The sequence below is a fragment of the Neomonachus schauinslandi genome, chromosome 9 (genome assembly GCF_002201575.2).
Source record: "Neomonachus schauinslandi chromosome 9, ASM220157v2, whole genome shotgun sequence".
NCBI lineage: Eukaryota > Metazoa > Chordata > Mammalia > Carnivora > Phocidae > Neomonachus > Neomonachus schauinslandi.
Window position 1 is genome coordinate 134,988,294 of NC_058411.1, and position 19,839 is coordinate 135,008,132.

The following is a 19,839-nucleotide window of genomic DNA, read 5'->3' on the forward strand; positions in this document are numbered from 1 at the left end:
AAGATACACAGAAATGAAGGCTGTGGGAAGATGGAGGCAGAGATTTCAGGGAGGAGCCACAAGCCAATGTCTGGAATCACCAGAAGCAGAAAGAGGCTAGGAGTCTCCCCGAAAGCCTCCCTAGAGCACACCGCTCTGCCCACACCTTGATATTGGACTTGTGACCTCCAGAACTGGGACAGAATAAATTTCCATTGTTTGAAGTCACCAGGTTTGTGATGCTTTGTTCTGGTGGCTACAGGAAATGAGTACAGGTAACTGGAATATATATCAGGGAGGCAGAGTGGCAAAGTTCATGGGTTTTGGTGAATAAAAACCTTGGTTGAGGTGTGGGTTCTCATACTACTTAGTAGCTTACATAGCCTTAGGCAAAAATATTCTCTCTTATATCTCATTGGTTGGTCCATTGGTAGGTTCATTCATTAATTCATCATGTACGCAGTAATTTATTTAGTAAATATATAATGACTTCCTTCTGTGCTAGGCATTGTGGGAAGTAGAGGCATTTCCCAACATTAAACAATTTTATATCTAGTGAAAAGAGACCACCTATTATAGTGTTTGTTACATTTTCTTATATCTGATTGTAAATATTCTAATCAAGAAAATGGTAACTGGAGAACATTTAGAAAATATAGACAGGTGAAAATAAAGTAAAAGTAGCCTATTATTCTAACCCCAAGGGATTAATCACAGTAAACATTTTGATAGATTTCCTTCCACCCATTTTTAAAAAATATTTTATTTCAGAGAGAAAGAGAGAGGGAACGTGTGCACGCAAGTTGGGGGAGGGAGGGAAGGGCAGAGAGAGAAGCAGACTCCCCACTGAGCAGGGAGCCCGACATGGGGCTTGATTCCAGGACTCTGGGATCATGACCTGAGCCAAAGGCAGACGCTTCACGGACTGAGCCTCCCAGGTGCCCCGCCTTCCACCCATTTTATATATAGTTGTACTTTTATGCACATTTGAATAGTCCATCCTACTTTAACATCACATTGAGTATCTTCCCATAAGGTGAAATATTACTTTAAAATATCATTACAATGGCTTTACAAAGTCCTTTGTAGAGAATACTGTTCCCTGATTGAGTAGCATTTAGATTTCACCCAAATTTCTTATGTACACAAATATACATTTGTGCTCTGGGCGTTTGCTCCAGGACCTGAAGACAGGGTGCCTCCCACCTTGGGAGGCATCAGGGAAAAATTTGTGATGATGCTAGTGAGGTTCACCTCACAAGGCCATTCCAAGTATCCAGTGAGGTAATCCAGACAAAAACTTCTTGTTTGTTGCTCAGGAGGATTTCTCTCTCTTTCCACTCACTCCCCACCCTCTGTCTCTCTCGCTCTGTCATCTGCTTTGATTTTCAGGAAATAAAAAAGTTAAAAAAACCCACAAAACCCAAAATTGCTTGTAGTTTCACTTCTGTGAGATAACCATGGTTAATATTTTGATGTATAAATTTTCATCATTTTGCACGTGTATAGTTTGCTTGCCATTTTTTCCTTTTTTATTAAAAAAAGGATCATGAACCCACTTTGTGTTAATCTGTTCTTTTCCTCATATCAAAACTCTTCTGAGATGCCATTTTAAAGGCTGTATTGTATTTTATCACAGCGATAGAAAATAATTTATCTGCCACTATGGTGTCATTAGAGTTTTAGTTACTTCTGTGAACTCTGTTGTTGTCAGTCTTTGCCCACACTGTTGATTATAAGCTCAGAATTAATTCCCATAATGGAATTGCTGGGTTGAGCCTCTTAACATTTTTCTTGCTTTTAATAAGTTGTACCAAATTTGCCTTGGAGAATTGTCCTGACTTGCACCTTTACTTGAAGTGTTTGAGAGTGCTCAAGTTCGGAATGTCCGTTCTGAAGGCCATAAGGAACAATACTAAGGCTAGAAATATTTACGTAATGGTGAACAGTCTAGTCGGGTTAAAACCTAGAAAGAATGTGAAGGGCTTTGAGCAATGTGCTAAGAATTTTGAACCTTGTTCTAATGGCAGAAGTACTATTTGGGTGTTTTTGGTTTTGTTTTTCTTTTGTTTCTGCCATTAAATGCTGGTGACTGTTTCCAATGGGTAGGATTTATCAGTCCAAAGGGAGGCAGTATTTATCAATGGAGAGGAAGGAAAAAAAAAGAGTGAAATATTTTCAGTGAAATGGAAATTGAACATAACAGATGAAGGACAGAGAAAGAGAAAAGAAAAAGTCATTCTCCTATCCTGGTCTTTTGACATACAGGACTTTTTTTTTTTTTTTTTTAAGATTTTATTTATTTATTTGAGAGAGAGAGAGTGAGCACAAGTTGGGGGGGAGGTGCAGAGGGAGAGGGAAAAGCAGACTCCCCACGAGCAGGGAGCCAAATGTAGGACTCGATCCCAGGATCCCGAGATCATGACCTGAGCCGAAGGCAGATGTTTAACCGACTGAGTCACCCAGGAGTCCCTAACATACAGGACTTCTTGATGGTTTTGTGACAATAATGATAACCACCATTTTTTAACCTTTTATTGAGTGTCCATAGCAATTTGGGTTTTAAACCACATTTTATGGATAAGAAGGCAATGACTAGTCAGGCCATGTACCTTGTTCAAGATCATACAATTTGTAAATTATAGGGCTGGGAATAAAACTTACATCAGTTGCTTCCAGATCCCATGCTCTTACTGCTGCCCTACACTGGACATACGGGACTTCATGAGCAGGACTTTTTTGGTTTTGTTATTAACTTATATATCTGAGACCAAAGGCATAGTGGGCTTGGGTTGACATATGCAGTGAATGCCCGGCAGAGTTACCTGCCTTGCACATTATTTTCTGCAGATTCTGCCAGACCAGTATCTTAGAATTAGAGGGAACTTCAATGATCATCTTGTTCAGCATCTCCTGTACTGTCCTCATTCACATCTAAGATGGATAATTTCTGCTTTAAAACTTTACTGTATTACACTTGAAGGACTTACTTAATATAGTCGAGGAGTGGAATGAAAGAGAAAAAGTCATGTTTGCCTCTAGAGAGGTTAACCATTGAGTAGAAAAAGTGATGTATAGATAGTGCTAGAGATAAGTCCAAGAGTCCGTTGTGTTGTTTTCAGTCTTATCCATCTTTCACAGCTTAGGAACTCTTGTGCTAAGGAGAGAGAAGAAATGTATTCCTGACCCATAACTGTGATGAGTTAACCTACTTTGGTAATGTATTTATAATCCTTTTGAGCTCCTTGGAGGAAAGATGCAATATGAATATAAAATAATAACAGAACTAACCTTCAAGCATTTTCTGAATGCGCAGGTGTGGTTTGAGCCTTAATGAATTTGTGTTAGTAAAATATTCTGAGATCCCAGTTGAAGGGAGCTAGAGAACACAAATGGCTATTAATTATTATTATTGTCAACTCCCGCCCAGTCATGGAGATTGATGGTCTCTGCCATTTTTTATCCCCACAAGTGTAGCTACAGGTGCCAGTCCATTGTGCCATAAATGTCTAATCCGTTAGAAGAATTAACTCTACATTGGTTAAAAAAAAATAATGATTTCCCATAATCTATTCTGAATAAACTGCTCCATCCCCCTCCTGTTCCATCTAGTGACTCTTCATATCTCTAATGAGAAAACTGCCCTAAAACCCTGCCCAGATCCTTTGTGTTTCACATTGGCTAACACTGCAAAGAAACTTCACAGATTTGTATGTTTATGTAGTATCAGAAGACGAAGAAGAGGGGACGTGGTTTCGCTTTGTGGCATCTTTTGCCTACTTTGTGTCATACTGGCTAGCTCTTGTCACCCAGAACATCTATCCTAGGTCTATCTCTGGTCAACCTCTACCAGGATTTTTCTCAATTACCGTATTTTAAATGGCCTTAACTACTCCAACAGAAGCTTCAGGAGCAAAGCCAAAATATGCTTCCCCGGTTTCACTCTTGTCCCAGGGAGGCAAGGGAGAAAGTTGGTGGTTGTTTAACTCTGCCCCCAATCACTGTCTATTGTCATCGGATGAGAAACACAATGGAAAGATCTGGGCAGATGGAATGGTTCAAGTACATCTCAAACGTGATTACAGAAAAGTCTCATTGGCTTTTGAGATACAAACATTTAGCTGTTAAACAAACTTCTACATCCCTACAATTATTGCTTGCCAATGCAGATGCAGCTCAAATGAATCCCAGCTCATCTTGAATGCAGCGTTGATGTCTCCAAATGAAGCTTTTTGCTATTTTAGCCAGAGAGGGAGCCGCTGGTATTCAGCTGAGTGATCTTGTGACAATGTCCTCCCTGTTTTCCAGTGAAGTTTGAAGGACATTTTCAATCAGGTTAATGAAGACCTGCTGATCCAGGCCTGAAATGGTTTGTTTACAACCCTCCACTTGCCTGTCCATGAAGAGCCATTCTCTTTTATCTACCAGCCAATCGCAGCCCGCTCGTGTTAACATCTGGCCTGAGCAGCTGCCAAGAGAGGAAGCACACTTTCTGGCCCCTCCAGCTAGTAGCAAGTGTGTGTAATTGAGAACCTGTAATTGCAAGAACTCACAGACCTAGGCAGAAACAGTGAGGAGGAGCTGAGATGGGACAAGGAAGCGGGGGAGGGGGCAGCCTTTGTGGGGCTTTGGAGGTTGTAAGAATCACACAGCATAACGCAGCGATTCCCTTTCATCTGTGCTTCTGTAGAGAGGTTCTTGTAACGTGTCCGATGACGCCTGCACCACTTTTTAATTAAAGTAACAAACACACAAGAAAGAAACAAGACGGGGCGCCTGGGTGGCTCAGTCATTAAGCGTCTGCTTTCGGCTCAGGTCATGATCCCAGGGTCCTGGGATCGAGCCCCTCATCGGGCTCCCTGCTCAGCGGGAAGCCTGCTTCTCCCTCTCCCACTCCCCCTACTTGTGTTCCCTCTCTCGCTGTGTCTCTCTCTGTCAAATAAATAAAATCTTAAAAAAAAAAAAAGACAGAAAGCAAAGAAAGCAAACCAGAGAACTTAATATTTTCTCAAACTGAAAATGTGAGGGATCGTTTATGCATCTGGGAGGTGCTGTTTTGATTCTATGACTAAGTCTGCCCTGAGCCCAGATTTATTCCTACGGGGATGTGGCAGGCGATGATAGAAACCGGGTTGTCGCTTCCACCTTTCCATGCAAGCTCGCCACCCCCCCCCCCCCCCCCCCGGCACACTGAAATGGTACTGCCTGAGCAGAAGCTTCATTTCAAAAGGACAGTCTAGTAGCCATTTATTCTGTATCTTCTCAAGAAATTCCCAAGTTCTCCCCCTCTCTTGGGGTCTGTTTCCTCAAGGACTGTGCTCCTCACCTGGCGTGGTTGCTATGAGAACATTTTCAAAGCTCTGGGTGAAGCTAGGTAAGGAACATGCAAGGTGACTGAAAAGGTCTGACACGCCTCCTAGATTTTTCCAGTTTGCCTCACTTTCCCTACACCCCTCAGCTCACTTGGGAACCTCTGTTCCTGTACGTTTCCACCTGCTATTGGCTTGTGATGCAGTAGGAGCCACTAACGCTGAACCTCAGTGGTCTCTGAGAAGCCCTCACAAAGAGCAGAGCAGAGCACACGGGAGGCCAAGGGCAAGGCAATGGGCAAAGCGACCTGGGCCAAGTTTTTGAGCAAGGTGTTGGCTGACGTATCGAAGATCCTGTCAGACTTTTGCCTGGACCTGCTAACAGCATGCTCGGGACAAGCACAAGAAAATAGTATTGTTCTAGAAAATTGAGATTGCAGTTGAGCATTTCATGATACATTGTATTTAATATGGTGGTTATAGGAGGTGTTAGGTCCAGTTATCCAACAAAGGTTTACTGAATGCCAAGGACTTGGATGGGGAATATAATGGGAGCAAGATAGAGATAGTTTCCATGCAAACTAAAGTAAGTGTTCTGAGTCAAGAGTAATGATTTCTGATGGAAAGTAACTTCTCTCCTGGGAGGAGATACATGAACTGACATGAGAAGGATGACAAAGAGGCAGTGATGGTGCAGGTGCAGTCCAGTCTGATGGAATAGCATGTTCAAAGGCCCTGTGGTAGGAAGAGAATGTGGTATGTTTGAAGAACTAAAGAAGACAAGAGTGGCCCCCAAGAAGAAGGGGACTTAGGTTGAGTTCCCTGGGGTAGCAGCCTCTGAGAGAGAGATCTGTGGGCAGGAAGTTTACCGGTGAGTGTGCTCAGGATCAACACCCAAGGAATGGGCAGAGGGCAGGATGAGCTACAAGGCAGTAGCAACAGAGGCCTCATTTGGTTCCTTAGATTGTTCTGCAGCTGAGATGCTCTTCAGACCCCAGAGGATAGGGGGCCAAACCTTTCCATTCCCATATAGAAGATCTTGTAGGTTACCCCCAGGGAAGGGATGTGACCAAGGCTAGGGCAGATTTGGGGTCTGAAAGAAGTAATTCTCAGAGAAAAACTCAGTTTCGAGCTATACAGGCTTTTTGGGGAAAGGTTTCCTTCTCTGTGCATGCTGGATAAAGGCACCTCTCTGCAATCCTCAGACTCTGTCTTTGGTGATCTTGTAAAACTACCTTGAGTGGTTATTGAATTCTCTACTATAAATGCAGAAGAAGAATTAATTTTGAATGGATGAATCTGTGCCTGGAATGAAAATTAAATGCAGTTTAATATGTATCAAGAGTTGGCACACGGTGGCCCACGGGCTAAGTCTGACCTGCTCCCTGTGTCTTCAAGTCACTCCTTTCGTAAAATCTTTCCTAACTCACCCCACTTCTTCTGTCTCCCACTGAGGTAAAAGTCATTCTTCCCTACTTGCACTTTGTTAATCACATCATCATACTTGCTGTCACATTTTATTATGATCATGTATAAGTTTGCCTTGTTGGCAGGGTGGTGAGATATTGCAGATATAGACTCTGTCCATTCAGCTCTGGAACCTGAGCACTTAGCACAGTCCATTTCCCACAGAAGGCATAAGTTTGCTGCATGAATGAAAGAGATAAATGGAGTAAATATACTTGGTACGGGGGGAAGAACCTGAGGAGAGCTGTGAGAATACCATTTAACATTATTCAGAGTCTTTTATTATAACCTTGTTTTCTCAACGTTATTCCTATCAGCAAGACATTGGTCAATGCAATTACTATCCATGTATCTTTGGGATTCAAATGCTCATTCTCCCTCCTATGTCTCCCTGCTTGTAGAGACCTGGATCTCAACTACGCCTGTCTCTCTTTACCCTAGTCCTGTCAGTGCTTTTATTCACCTTGGATCTCTGCACTCTGGTTCTGACCTTTGACAATATCTTTACCTAGTGGCCTGGTTCCCTGCTGGAGTCTTAAATGACAGTCCTCCCTGAATAGCTTTCCATATTCTTGTCTTTGCATAGCCTGCTAGAAGTTTATCTTCATGCCATGTTAAGCCATAGGACTCAAGTGATACTGCTCACCCCTTTCATGGATTGGCCGGGATCAGTAGTCACCCAGTGCTCTGTGGTTTTAACCACTCTACTAGCCCTTGGGCCTGCTAGCTCTGCCTTGCTCTGATCTGCAGTCTTCCCTGACCTTCTAGAACTGGCACCAGAAGGCATTCTGTAATCAGAAATGAGAGAATGGAGAGGTCACATTGCTAGGGGATGGCTACCTGGTACAACGTTTTTCCAGACGCAAATTCAGTCTGCCTGAAATCTTCTCCTTTCCTATTGCAGCTCTTTGCTTGAAAAAGGAGTTTTCTTCCTCCAAAGGCAGGTTCTCCCCAGCCCTGTGACAGCTGAAGTGAAGCCCCAACACTGGGTGCTGACAGTGTAGTTGACTCTAGTACCAGTGAACAGCATGATGGCGGACGTCATAATTAACAGTGTGTGGCATTCTAGGCTCATCGCAAACATTTTGTACTGCGCTGGATCAATGCAGAATATGTATCTCATGAAGACACTTCTTAGAAACCCAGGTGTCTTTAGCGATGAAATGAGCTAAAAATTTGTAAAGACAAGGCCCCCTGGTTTTTTAAAATGGCTCCAACCCAAAAGGAGCTGAAGGCTTAGTTGGCAAGGAGACATAGTGTCAGCAAGGCTAATGGGTAGCCCCTCGATCTCAGCTATGAAGGACCCAACTGCAGGATTAATATTATTTTTCCTACAGTTGTCCAAGGACTCATCTAACAACACTGCCTCCCAATGTTGAATGCTGTGTTTATTCCTTCTCTAAGCAGCCAAACTTACTAATCTGGAATCAAGTCCCTGACCGGGTGACCCCTGGGAAGTGGAGAAAGCCAGAAGCCAGCCTGATGGCATGGTACCTGTTGGACCTGAGTAATCCTTGAGAGAACACTGGTTTGCAGGGCATGACTGTTTCATTAAAGAGTTCTCAGAAGTGTCTGGATGGGTTTCAAATACCCTCCTTTGCCTTCCTCCATGTGAATGGGGTACACCTGGTTGAAGCAAAGGATGAGAACATGAAACATCTTTAACTAATCCTGAGCTTTTTTGTTCCCTCCCCAATTTGGTTTCCGGTCATATTGGCCCACAGTTATAGTTGTGGTGTTTCAGCTAAACAACAGCTGGGACTTGACAGCCAGCCAGCTGCAGCCTGCTAGAGCAAACACTTGAGCTCCTAAATGTATAAAAATGATAAAATGACTAGACATATAGGTTTCTAATTGCAGCCAGGATTCTGCAGCTGGGAAGTCACCAGAAGATATATATTCTGTGTTGTAATCCAGCAATCATGCGCTCCACCCCGACTGAAAAGCACTTCCCTTTCCCCCACCCCGAAGATTGCTGCCAAGACGTGAAGTCCATTTCCAGCCTGCAAATGATGTTCACTTCTTATTAAGGAGCTGACCCAGCTCTAGACTTGTAAATCCAGCCAAAGATTGAGCCAGGGAGATGGATCAGTTGAAGTTCGAGGGGGACATGATGATAAGGTAATGTCAGAAATAAGAGTCTGATGCGGGCCTCAGGTGAGATATGCGGGGGTCACAAAGGCAGCCCCCCAATCCAGCTGCCCACAACACCGTCCACAAGATGTAGAGCAGAGCCTCTTCTTTCCTCTCTGCAATCTTCCCACCCTCCTCTGCCCTCCCCTCCTTCCCTCCTCTCTTTTCCCCTGTTCCTCTTATCTCTAGATGCACACCCTCCTTCCTTCACATGACTGGATAACTCATCATCCTTCTCTGCTGGACCTGTTCCAACAATGCGGAGATGTTCATCTTACTTGAACGTCTCTCCCAAGCATTGAGAGGGCTTTCTTCTCCCTTTGTAGCAGAAATTTCCCTGACATCAAATATTCATCCTTCCTTCTCTATATAGTTAGTCTTCCAAGCATTTGTTCTTGATTCGGGGGGAAAGACATGACCAAACTTCTGTAGTAAGTTTTCTTCTGCTTGAAATTTGGCTTGCAATACTGTCATTTCACAGTGGATTTAAAAAGCTGAGCTCTTTCTTTGTTCTCTCATTCCCTGGAGTACTGATCTTCAGCCTGTTGGACTAACTAGCCTTAATAGCAGAAGGACTGGCAGGGCGGGGGGAAAAGGATGTGTGACAAAGGAGATCGAGAAAGGACAATACCTCTGGGATAGTGGAAAGCATTATCTGGCTATTTCATTGGGCCTGTGGTACTACACTGCCCTGGTTTTTTGCTCTTTTGTGCTAGAACAAAAATCCTTAATGGAAAGGACTTTTTTTTTTTTTTTTTTTTTTTTCTGTTCTTCAGGGTTGAGCCCAGAACCTGACATCTGACATACACTTAAAAATAATGCTTATCGGGGCGCCTGGGTGGCTCAGTTGCTTAAGCGACTGCCTTCGGCTCAGGTCATGATCCCAGGGTCCTGGGATCGAGTCCCACATCAGGCTTCCTTTGCTCTGCGGAGAGCCTGCTTCTCTCTCTGCCTCTGCCTGCCACTCCCCCTGTTTGTGCTCTCTCTCTCTGTCAAATAAAGAAATAAAAATCTTTAAAAAAAAAATAATGCTTATCAGTGAACAGTGAATGAATGAACTCTAGTCAAATCTGGTTGGATCTGTTTGTACTGATGGTAATGCCCTACATTTGTAAGATTTTCCAAAATGTTTCCACATATATCATTTTACTTGATGTGACTATTAGTGAGTTGTCACTTTTTCCCTACACTTTCATGAATGAGCCAGAAAGCATAAAAATGAGCAAGTACTTTGAAGCAGAGAATTTAACCAGAAGGAACAGTGGCATAGATGATCTAGATATATCACATACCTGGCCTGTTGTGGTTTAGATCAGAGTCAGCAAATCATAGCCTGTGAGCCAAATCTGGCCTGCAGGTCATTTTTATAAATGAAGTTTTATCAGAACACAGCCATGCTCATTCATTCCATAATGTCTGTGGCTGTTTTCTCACTACAGTGGCAGAGTTGAATAGTTGTGAGTGATGGTCAGGCCCACAAGGCCCAAGATATTTACTGTTTGGTCCTGGACAGAAAAGATGTGTTGACCTCTGGTCTAGATTTTACTAACAGCAGGTGCACATGTCACGTTTAAGGATGTCAAGGAAGGTAGGGAAATCCTGTCTGCCTTTGGAGCTCCTCTTGATCGTTGGGTGTGTTTTCTTTTTCTTTCTTTTCTTATTTCATAAAAAAGATTTTATTTATTTATTTTTGCGGGGGAGAGAGAGAGAGAGAGTGAGCGTGCATGAGCTCGAGCTTGAGCAGTGGGGGGGAGGGGCAGAGGGAGACACAGACTCCCTGCTGAGCACGGAGTCTGAGGCAGGAGTGGATCCCAGGACTCTGGGATCATGACCTGAGCCAAAGGCAGATGCTTAACCTACTGAGCCACCCAGGTGCCCTGGGTGGTATTTTTAGATCAATGATCTACATAATACACTTAAAAGAAAGTTTAGGGAGTAAGCATGGGGAAAATAAATAAAAAAAACAACACAAAAACAAGGGCTTTTTACTCCAGTTCGTTGTGGTGTCTCAAAAGGCTCAGCTCAGTGAGGCACTCCTGAGGACCCGTTGTTGTACAAGGCACCTGCAACAGCGCGCAGCCTCCCTTCTTATCTCAGACTTTCTGTTGTCTTTACACTTGAGAAGTCACTCCAGATGCAGTAATTAGGTCTGGGTGCTTTTCATCATCCGTGGAGTGGGTGCAGACTGCCTTTGCTCTGAGAACTTAATTTTTTTTCCCTGAAGGATTCCTGAGTAGAGTGAACATATGGGACCTCTCACACCTGTAGGCATTTTAGCAATTTCCTCTGATGAATCCATTTGTAACCCTCTTCTCAGTTATACCGACGGGTTCCTCTTCTTTTCTTTTATTATTATTTTTTTTTCTTGCAGCCTCTGAAAGATTTTGCCTTTCACAGGGCCAGGAAGTCATGAGATATCATGAGCTATCTGGTTAGCTGTGGGGAAATTTTTGCATTTGGATGACTTTGTAACTTGGATAAGTTGGGGTGGATTTTTCTACAGGCCGATCCTTTTTATTTATCTGCATGAGAACACCGTATTCTAGAAGTCCAATTCCAGGATTTGCAGTTTGCCTCTTTATCTTGGTGACTGTCATTTAGCCTTACTGGTTTTATTAGTGGGTTATAGATAAGGAAACTGATTGCAAACTAGTTAAGTGACCTCAAGATTAGATTGAAATCCTGCAAGTAAAAAGAATATTGAAATACCCTGTTTCATGGAGGCATCTGCTGTGTTAAAATAGCATAGACTTTGGGATAAGAGGATCTGGGTTCAAGCCACATCTCCATCACTTACAAGCTCCAGGTCTGTGGTTGAATTGCTCGGTAACTTCTCTGAGCCTCAGTTTCCTCTTCTGTGAGATGTGGATGATCACAGTATCATCACCCTCACTGAATTCAACTCCATTCTATTCATTTTGACAGAATTCTCTTGAGCATATACTTTTTCTAGGCTCTTTGTCTAGCACTGTGGTTATACAAAAATATAATTTTTTTCTCCTTCAAAGTTTACGCTGTGCTGAGGAGTCAGAGACACAGAAAGATGGTTTCATTATGACTTGGTACAGATTCTATGGAATATGATCCAGGTTGTGTAGGGATATAGGAGAAGGATAGTTTGCTCAGTCTGAGTGTCCAGGGAAACTTCCTCTGAGACAGGATACCTGAGCAGTGATTGGATTAGAGTCAACAAGCTAAGAAGAGGAGTATTTGGGGAGGAAAGAGCTTGAGGGGAGGACATTGAGAGATGTTTAGAGGACACATGGAAGAAGACAGACTGGCAGAATGTGAGTGGCAAGGGAGAGTGAGAAACCCAGGGTGACTTGGACACGCCAAGGGACAATGGCATCATCTATAGAGCAGGATGATCTTTTGTCAGGGGGAGTCTCATGGCCCCTTGAGAAACAGAAAAGAGTGCTTTGAGCCCACCCTCCTTAATTGTGGAAGTTTTAAAGTCTCTTGATATTTCCAAGATTTCCTAAGGCTTAAGTTCTCACGATCTCCTGAGTGTATACACTTTCTTCTGTAATGCCGTGGGTTTCTACACTATATTTATCCACATGCGAAACTGTTCACTTCACTTGTTGCTGCAAATCACTCAGAGAAACATTCCTGAACATTGTAGACTCAATCCAAGGGCTTGTTGATAGATGGTAGTCACCCTGGGTACCACGAAAGAAAGCTTTCCAGATTATTTCCTTTACAGGCCTGTGCTCAAAAACCCCGTTGGCCTTTGTCCCCTCCTGCATTTGGCCTCCTAGGACCCTTGTCTTCCCTCTTCACTGCTTCGTTCACACTGTTGTTTTCTCCTCCTTTTCCCTCTTTCTCTGGAGCCACAAACCATTCCCCAAACCTCCCCACTCTCAGAATGGTTGCTCCTTATTCTCAGAACCTTTGGTGTTCACTGGCATCCTGGCTCTTGTGACATTGAGACAGGAGGTGAGTGGGGGAAGCATCACCTTTTACTCTGTTTATTAAGTTTTTCCTTCAGAAGTTAGTTCAGGTTCTGGGATAGTACTTGTCTCTGGGACATCAAGTTTACTCTCTGGTTTTACTTCTCTTAGGAGATGCTTCTCAGAAGCAGTAGTTTTGTAGGTCATCTTGTCCTTTCCCTAATGTTTGTATTTAAAGAAAGGTGATTGTTGAGTATTATTCTCCCCTCTTCACTGGCTGTTCCCATGTTGATTTTACAAGTTCTGCAGGATAATGTCTCAGTTTTGGGCTGAGGAGCTCAGTTTGTCCTAGTGGGCTGTCCTAGAGAGGATGAGACTGTGGGTCTAATACTCAGGCTAGGTAGTCACACAATTAAAAAATCCCAGTTCCATTGCTACAGGCTGCACCTTCATTCTGCTAGCTGCCCCAAAGGTGTATGCCATTGATCACAAAGTTAAACAGGTATGAATGACCCTGAAAAATCTATCACCACCCTGGGATCGTAAGCCTACTCTTACATCAGCACATTCATTGGCCATGAAAATCTTTATTTAGCTAGCACTAGGGTTTTTGCCTGATTTTTATGACTGGGATAATAGGGCCAGGACCCTTTTGCTTGTGACAAAAACTCATGAAAACTAGCTTAAGTCAAAAAGAGAATCAATACTCATTTATCAGAAAAATACAAGGGGACAATGGACTTCCTCTCCTCTCCGCATTCTTCCTTTAAACCTGCCCTCTCTTTCCTGGTTAGGTTTCCCAGATAATAGAAAAGATGATCACCAGAAGTTTCAACTATTCATAGCCTTTCAGTACTCATGGCTTCTAGATAGGATTCATCCTCTTCCTTGACAATTTTAGCAGCAGTCCTGGGAGGGAGGCTTTAATTGGCACAGTTTGAGTCATGTGCATATCCAAGAGCCATTGAGTGGGTGTGAAGGAATGTGGCACTCTGATTGGCCAGATCTGGGTCATGTGTTCAATCCTGGAACTAAATATGAAATGAGCCTCTTCTGAAGCATTGGGATTGAGGATGAAGAATACTGATGCACCCAACACATGCTGGATTTATGCTTCCTAGCCCAATGAAGAGGATACAGTCCTGGTAGACTGGGGTCCAGTCCTCACACCCTGCTCAGCTCTGTCAACTGTTAGGCACTGGATCCTGATCCCATACCCAAGTTGTTGATTGGGATCCCGTAGTGAAACTGTTTACAGTTACTATAGTGCCATAACTACCTGAGGGTACACATCAACACTGTATGGTTGCTGCCATAGTATCTCACTGTCCTCATATATATGGAAAGAAGGTAGTTCTAAATAAAAGTGTTAACATATATAGTCTTTTATACACATATATAGTCTTTATATATGCTATATTTTATGAAAGTATATATACACATATATAGTCTTTTACTTGGGAGCACTGATCTTTGAAAAATAAATCTCAATAATTCCCACTTCATAACAGGTATACCACAAGCCATTATACTCATGTATTTGTTTTGCTCATAAAATAATTCACACATACTGTAATGCAGAGAATAATGTGAAGAATACGCTTAAAACTAATGCTAATACTTGACAAATTGTAATGCTTTTACATATTTGCTTCTGGTTTATTTTTAAACAAAGAAATATTGAAGATAGGTTTGAAGCCTCCTTGTATCCATTCAAAACCCAATTTCCATCCTTTCCTCTCCAAGATTACAAATACACTGAGCTGGTGTTTGTCATTCATATCTATCTATCCATCTCTCTATCTACTTCTGCTTTTGCATTTTCTCTTTGCCTTTTTTGGTCAATTTTTCTATGCCTGTGTATGACTAGCTTACAATGTTTTCATAGAAAATGTTAATTTAAGTTCTCCATTAATTAAAAGTAAACACACATACACCCCCTAAAAAAAACACCCTAAAATTAACAGCAACAACAAAAAAATCCTCATATGTAACTTTTTCCCAGGTTGATCTACCAGCTTTTGTGAGATGTTTAAGAAAAAAGAGAAGAAACAAAAAACTCCCACTATGATTGTGATCTTGTCGATTTCTCCTTGTAATTATTTTTGCTTTTGTGTTTTGAAGTGATGTTGCTAGGGGTATACATATTCATGGTTTTCTGAGAGTTTCTTAGTGCATTGTTGCTTTGAGGGTTATATTTTGTCTCCCTTTATTCTGATTAACGATTTTGCTGTGAATATTTTTTCCATGTAGTAGTGATTGTTAGAGGTTTGTTTATTACTCAGTTTTCTCTTATTTTGTGTTTGCTGATCATCTCTCTTTTCCTATTTTATTATTTTTTATTCTTTTTTTGTGTGTATTCTATTCATCTTCTTTCTTTGGATTTACTCTGTTTTTCCTCTTTGATCCTTGATTTGAAGAAATTCATTTTATGATATTTATCATTTACAATATAAATTTGATAAGCATTATTTTCTTATATTGCAACCTATTTTGTAATTTCCAACATTATTTCTTTAAACCCGTGGATTGATTAAATTCTATCTTTAGGCATCGGATGGTGGTAGAGGTGGTTATTATTATTAAAATAATTGTTCTTATAAACTTTGAGGTAATGCTTGATTTCTAATTCGGTCCCATTGTGATCAGGGAACCTGGACTATATGGGAATAGTTCTTTAATATTTATTGAATAGGAATCTTCTTCATAACATATATGGTACCTGACAAATTTTTATGAATGTTTAATATAGGGTATAAAGATGGACATATTCTCTGTTGGGAGCAGAATTATTTAAGATCAAGCTTTTCGATACAGTATTTAAATTTTTATCTTATTTTTTCTTTTATCCTTTTTTTCTATTTGATTTATCGGTTTCTAAAGGAAGTTTATTAAAAATATCCTAATATTATTTGTCCTTGGAACTATTTTATCTTGTCTCATGTTTTTGTCTTAAATTTAATTTCCCCCCAATATTAGTATGGCTAAGTCAGATAGAAATATATCTAGTGAATCTTTTTTTTCCCCCAAAGATGTGTTTTCAACCTCTCTCTGGTAATTTAAATATTCTTCTTCTAAATATTATGTAGCTGAGGTGTTTGTTTGTTTTTAGAAAATCCAATAAATAGTAGCATCTTTTAAAAGATTACTTAATTTTATGTTTACTGTAAGTGCTGACCTATTTGCATTAATTTCTTTCATCGTATTTTGTGCTATTTATTTAACATAATTTTTTCTTTGCTTACTTTTTTTAACCCCACCATTTCCACCTCTGTTGGCTTATAGATTTTTAAAAATTCCTTTGTTTTTCCCCTCTGCCAGATTGGAAGTTATTAATTATTTTTTAATTATTTTTAAAAAATTTTCCTTAATTAAAAAAATATTGAAGTGTAATATACATATAGAAAATTGCACACAAAAAAGTGAATTTGTCACAAACTGAGCATTCACGTAACTCACATACAAGAAATAAAACATTGTTGGGGGTCCCGGGTGGATCAGTTGATTAAGCTTCAGACTCTTGATTTCAGCTCAGGTCATGATCTTGGGGTCCTGGGTGGAATCCCAGGTGGGGTTGTGACCTCAGAGTGGAGTGTGCTTGAGATTCTCTCTCTCCCTCTGCCTCTCCCCCTTTCTAAAATAAATAAATAAATAAAATCTTAAAAAAGAAATAAAACATTGCCGATATTTCAGAAGCACAAGGCATTAGTGCATTTTAAAGATAAATTTTTAAAGTTAATTAAGTTCCACTCTCAGAAACTTCCTGCTTCTGTGTTCAAACCTTCTGCCTCTGGGGCACGTCCCATCCTTCCAGCCTGTGACTAGCAGCATAGAAAAAAAGAATTACCTATTATCTTCTTGCCCCATACAAACCGTGAGGCGAACAAAAAAAATAAAATAAATTTTAACCATGAAGAAGTCTTGCTCATCCAGGCTGGTAGGTGCGGCAACCAGATCAGTGCCAAGTTCTGGGAGGTAATCAGTGATGTGCATAGGATCGACCCTGCTGGAACCTACCTATAGTGACCTGCAGCTGGACTACATCTCTGTGTATTATGATGAAGCTACAGGTGGCAGATATGTTCCTGAGGCTGCCTTGGTGGATCTAGAACCTGGGGCTATGGACTCTGTTCATTCAGGTCCTTTTGGCCAGATGTGAAGACCAGACAACCTGGTTTTTGGTAAGTCTGGGGCAGGCCATGGGCCGCTCTGTAGAGTGGCCAAGCTGGTTGCCTCAGTCCTGGATGTGGTGTAGAAGGAGGCAGACAGCCCTGACTGCCTGCAGGGCTTCCACTGGAGCCGCTTGCTGGGTGGGGGCACAGGCTCCAGAGCGGGCACCTTGCTCATCAGCAAGACCACATCATGAACACCTTCGGGTGGTACCCTCACCCAAAATGTCCCACACTGTGGCTGAGCCCTACGACACCACCCTCTCTGTTCATTAGATGGTAGAGAACACAGATGAGACCCACTGCATGGACAACTGGGCCCTTTAGGACTTCGGCTTCCATACCATTAAGCTGACCACATCCCGCTGAAGGGACCTGAACCACCTGGTCTCAGCCACCATGTGCAGCATCACCACCTGCCTCCATTTCTTGGTCAGCTCAGCACTGGCTTCCGCAAGCCAGCATTCAAGTTGGTGCCCTTCCTGCATCTCCACCTCTTCGTGCCTGGCTTTGCCCCTCTGACCAGCCATGGAAACCAGCAGTGTGGGGCCCTCACTGTGCCCAAACTCACCTGGCAGGTCTTTGATGCCAAGAACATGATGTCTGCCAGTTCATGGCCATGTTCCGGCACAAGGTCATCTCAACTGGTATGCAGGTGAGGGCATGGACCAGATGGAGTTCACTGAAGCTGAGAGCAGCAGGAATGACCTTGTACCAGCAGTACCAGGATGCCACCGCAGAAGAAGAGGCCTAAGGCAGAGCACCATCACCTCAGGCTTCTCAGCTCCCCAGCCTTCTTCCTCAACTGCCCCTTTCCTGTCCCTCAGAATTTGCATTTCCCTCCTCTATCTTGTTTTGTTTTTGTTTTCCTTTTTTGGAGTGGAGGGCCCTAGGACAGTGCATGGCACATAATAGGCACTCAATAAATATTTATTTTTGTTAAATGTCTCCTCTCTTCCACTCTGGGAAACCTAGATTTCTGCCCTTCTGGGTGACCCTGTATTTCCTTTTGGTGCCCCCTTCTCCCCTCTGTCCATTTGATATTTCCCTTGGTTTTTAAGATAATTCTCCAGGAAGCTGGGTTTCATTGGATCCCCTTTAGAACCACGCACTGCAAACCCAGTTGATGGCCACCATCCATGTGGTAGCCCAGGGGAAAGGAAACCAAGCTACCTCATAGCAGGTAGCGGTACCTATAAGGAAGGGGTAGGGTTTTCCATTCTAGAGCAGTTTTGGAGAGAGGGATCCAGGCTATTGAAGTCCTAATTTCCAGGTGTTTCCCTGCTCCTCTCTCAGCTTCAGGGGAGGTGTTAACAGTATTATCTCCATTTTTAGTCTTCTTCCAAGCTCTGTTCCAAGCTGTTTCCTTTGCAGGGGTTTGCCCCCACTCTGTCAAGTACCATCCTTCCCTCTCCCACTTTACCTCCTTCACATGTTGGGTTCCATCTTTTTCCCTGGTCAGAGAAGGGGGCCAAGAGGGAGAAGAGAGACTGGCCTTGTTCCCAAAACCCCCAGAAAGTCGATTCCCCCGCTTTTCTTAACAAAAACCCAGCCCTGCTGTGTATATATGGAAAGGTGTGTACTGTCACCTGAATATTGGAGTTATTCCTCCAGAGAGGGGACAAGGAGACCCTTCGTCTTTTGGCAGTATCTTATCTCTTCCTTTTGCTATTCCCTTCCTCTCCCCACCCTTGGTTTTGTCCAATCCTGCCCTTCAAATTTCTATTTTGTGTTGAACTAACTTTTTTTTTTTCCATATTGAAATGATGACATTGCCCCAAGAGCCAAAAATACATGAGAATTGAAAAAAAAAATAAAGTTAATTAAGTTCTGTAAATTAGCTAAAGTTATACGGTATCTCTATACTTTCCCATATGAGATGAGGCCTTGAACAAACCTAACTAGTCATTAAACACTGTTTCTCACCTTCTTTAATGTTGTTTTTAACTTTAATTTCACTTAATTGAAGCAAAGAAAGTCAATTATTTTATATTTCTGCAGTTACATAAATTTACCCAGTTGCATCTCACTTCCTCTCTGTGTGCTGTTTTTGCTTCTTCCTAAAGTACATCCTGTAGTAGTTTTTTTCAGTACTGATTTATGAGAATGAAACTCTAAACTTCATTTCATGTCTAAAAATATCTTTATTTCATTTCACTTGAATGACTTTTCATGCTGACATAAAATTCCAATTTGATAATTAAGAATTGTCAAACTGGACAGTCAATACTTGAAATTTTTTTTCTTCATTGTCTTCAGGTATTTATCATTAATAATGTTAAACCCACACAATATAATTGACATTTATTTGAAAGAAATTTGTCTTTTCTATTTGATAGTTTTTAAGAACGTTTCTTTCAATTTTCAGTATAGGGTGTCCTCCTATTTTCAGTATGGCGTCTCCCCCTTCTCCCATCTGTGCTTGATGACCCCACCTGTGGGTTCTGTATGGTTCTGCCCCTTGAGAATAAATCTTCAGTCTTCTGACATGGAAGGGAAAGAAAGGTTGCTTAGTCATATAACATGGGGGATGGGATCTGAGGGTCTGATTTCTTTTCATACAGACTTTCAACTAATACTGTATTTGGAAATTTTCTGTATGTCTCATAGTGAGAGACACCATTTGCATCCATTTTATGATCTCTTTCTCTTGTAAATTGGCTTCCTTTCTTTTGATGTATAAATTTGAGGGATCTCTGATCTGCTAATTCACATAGCACTAGACCATCTGCTTTCAGTCTCTCAATATTTAGATATTTCTTGTCTGTTGTCATGTCTTCTATTTTCTGTGCATTTGGAGATTTATGAATATTATTAAAATCCTTTACAGTAATTTTGGAGGGGGGTTCCTGGAGATATAATAGATGAGTGCATATATTCAATCTTCAG

At 41.8% G+C, this 19,839-nt stretch overlaps 1 protein-coding gene and 1 pseudogene across 1 annotated transcript in view; both read left to right on the forward strand.

Moving 5' to 3' along the window:
* Positions 1-19,839, forward strand: part of AGBL1 (AGBL carboxypeptidase 1) — a 738,230-nt gene that overhangs the window by 329,162 nt on the left and 389,229 nt on the right. The gene's annotated exons all lie outside the window — the stretch shown is intronic.
* On the forward strand, positions 15,339-17,609 carry LOC110572168 (annotated as a pseudogene).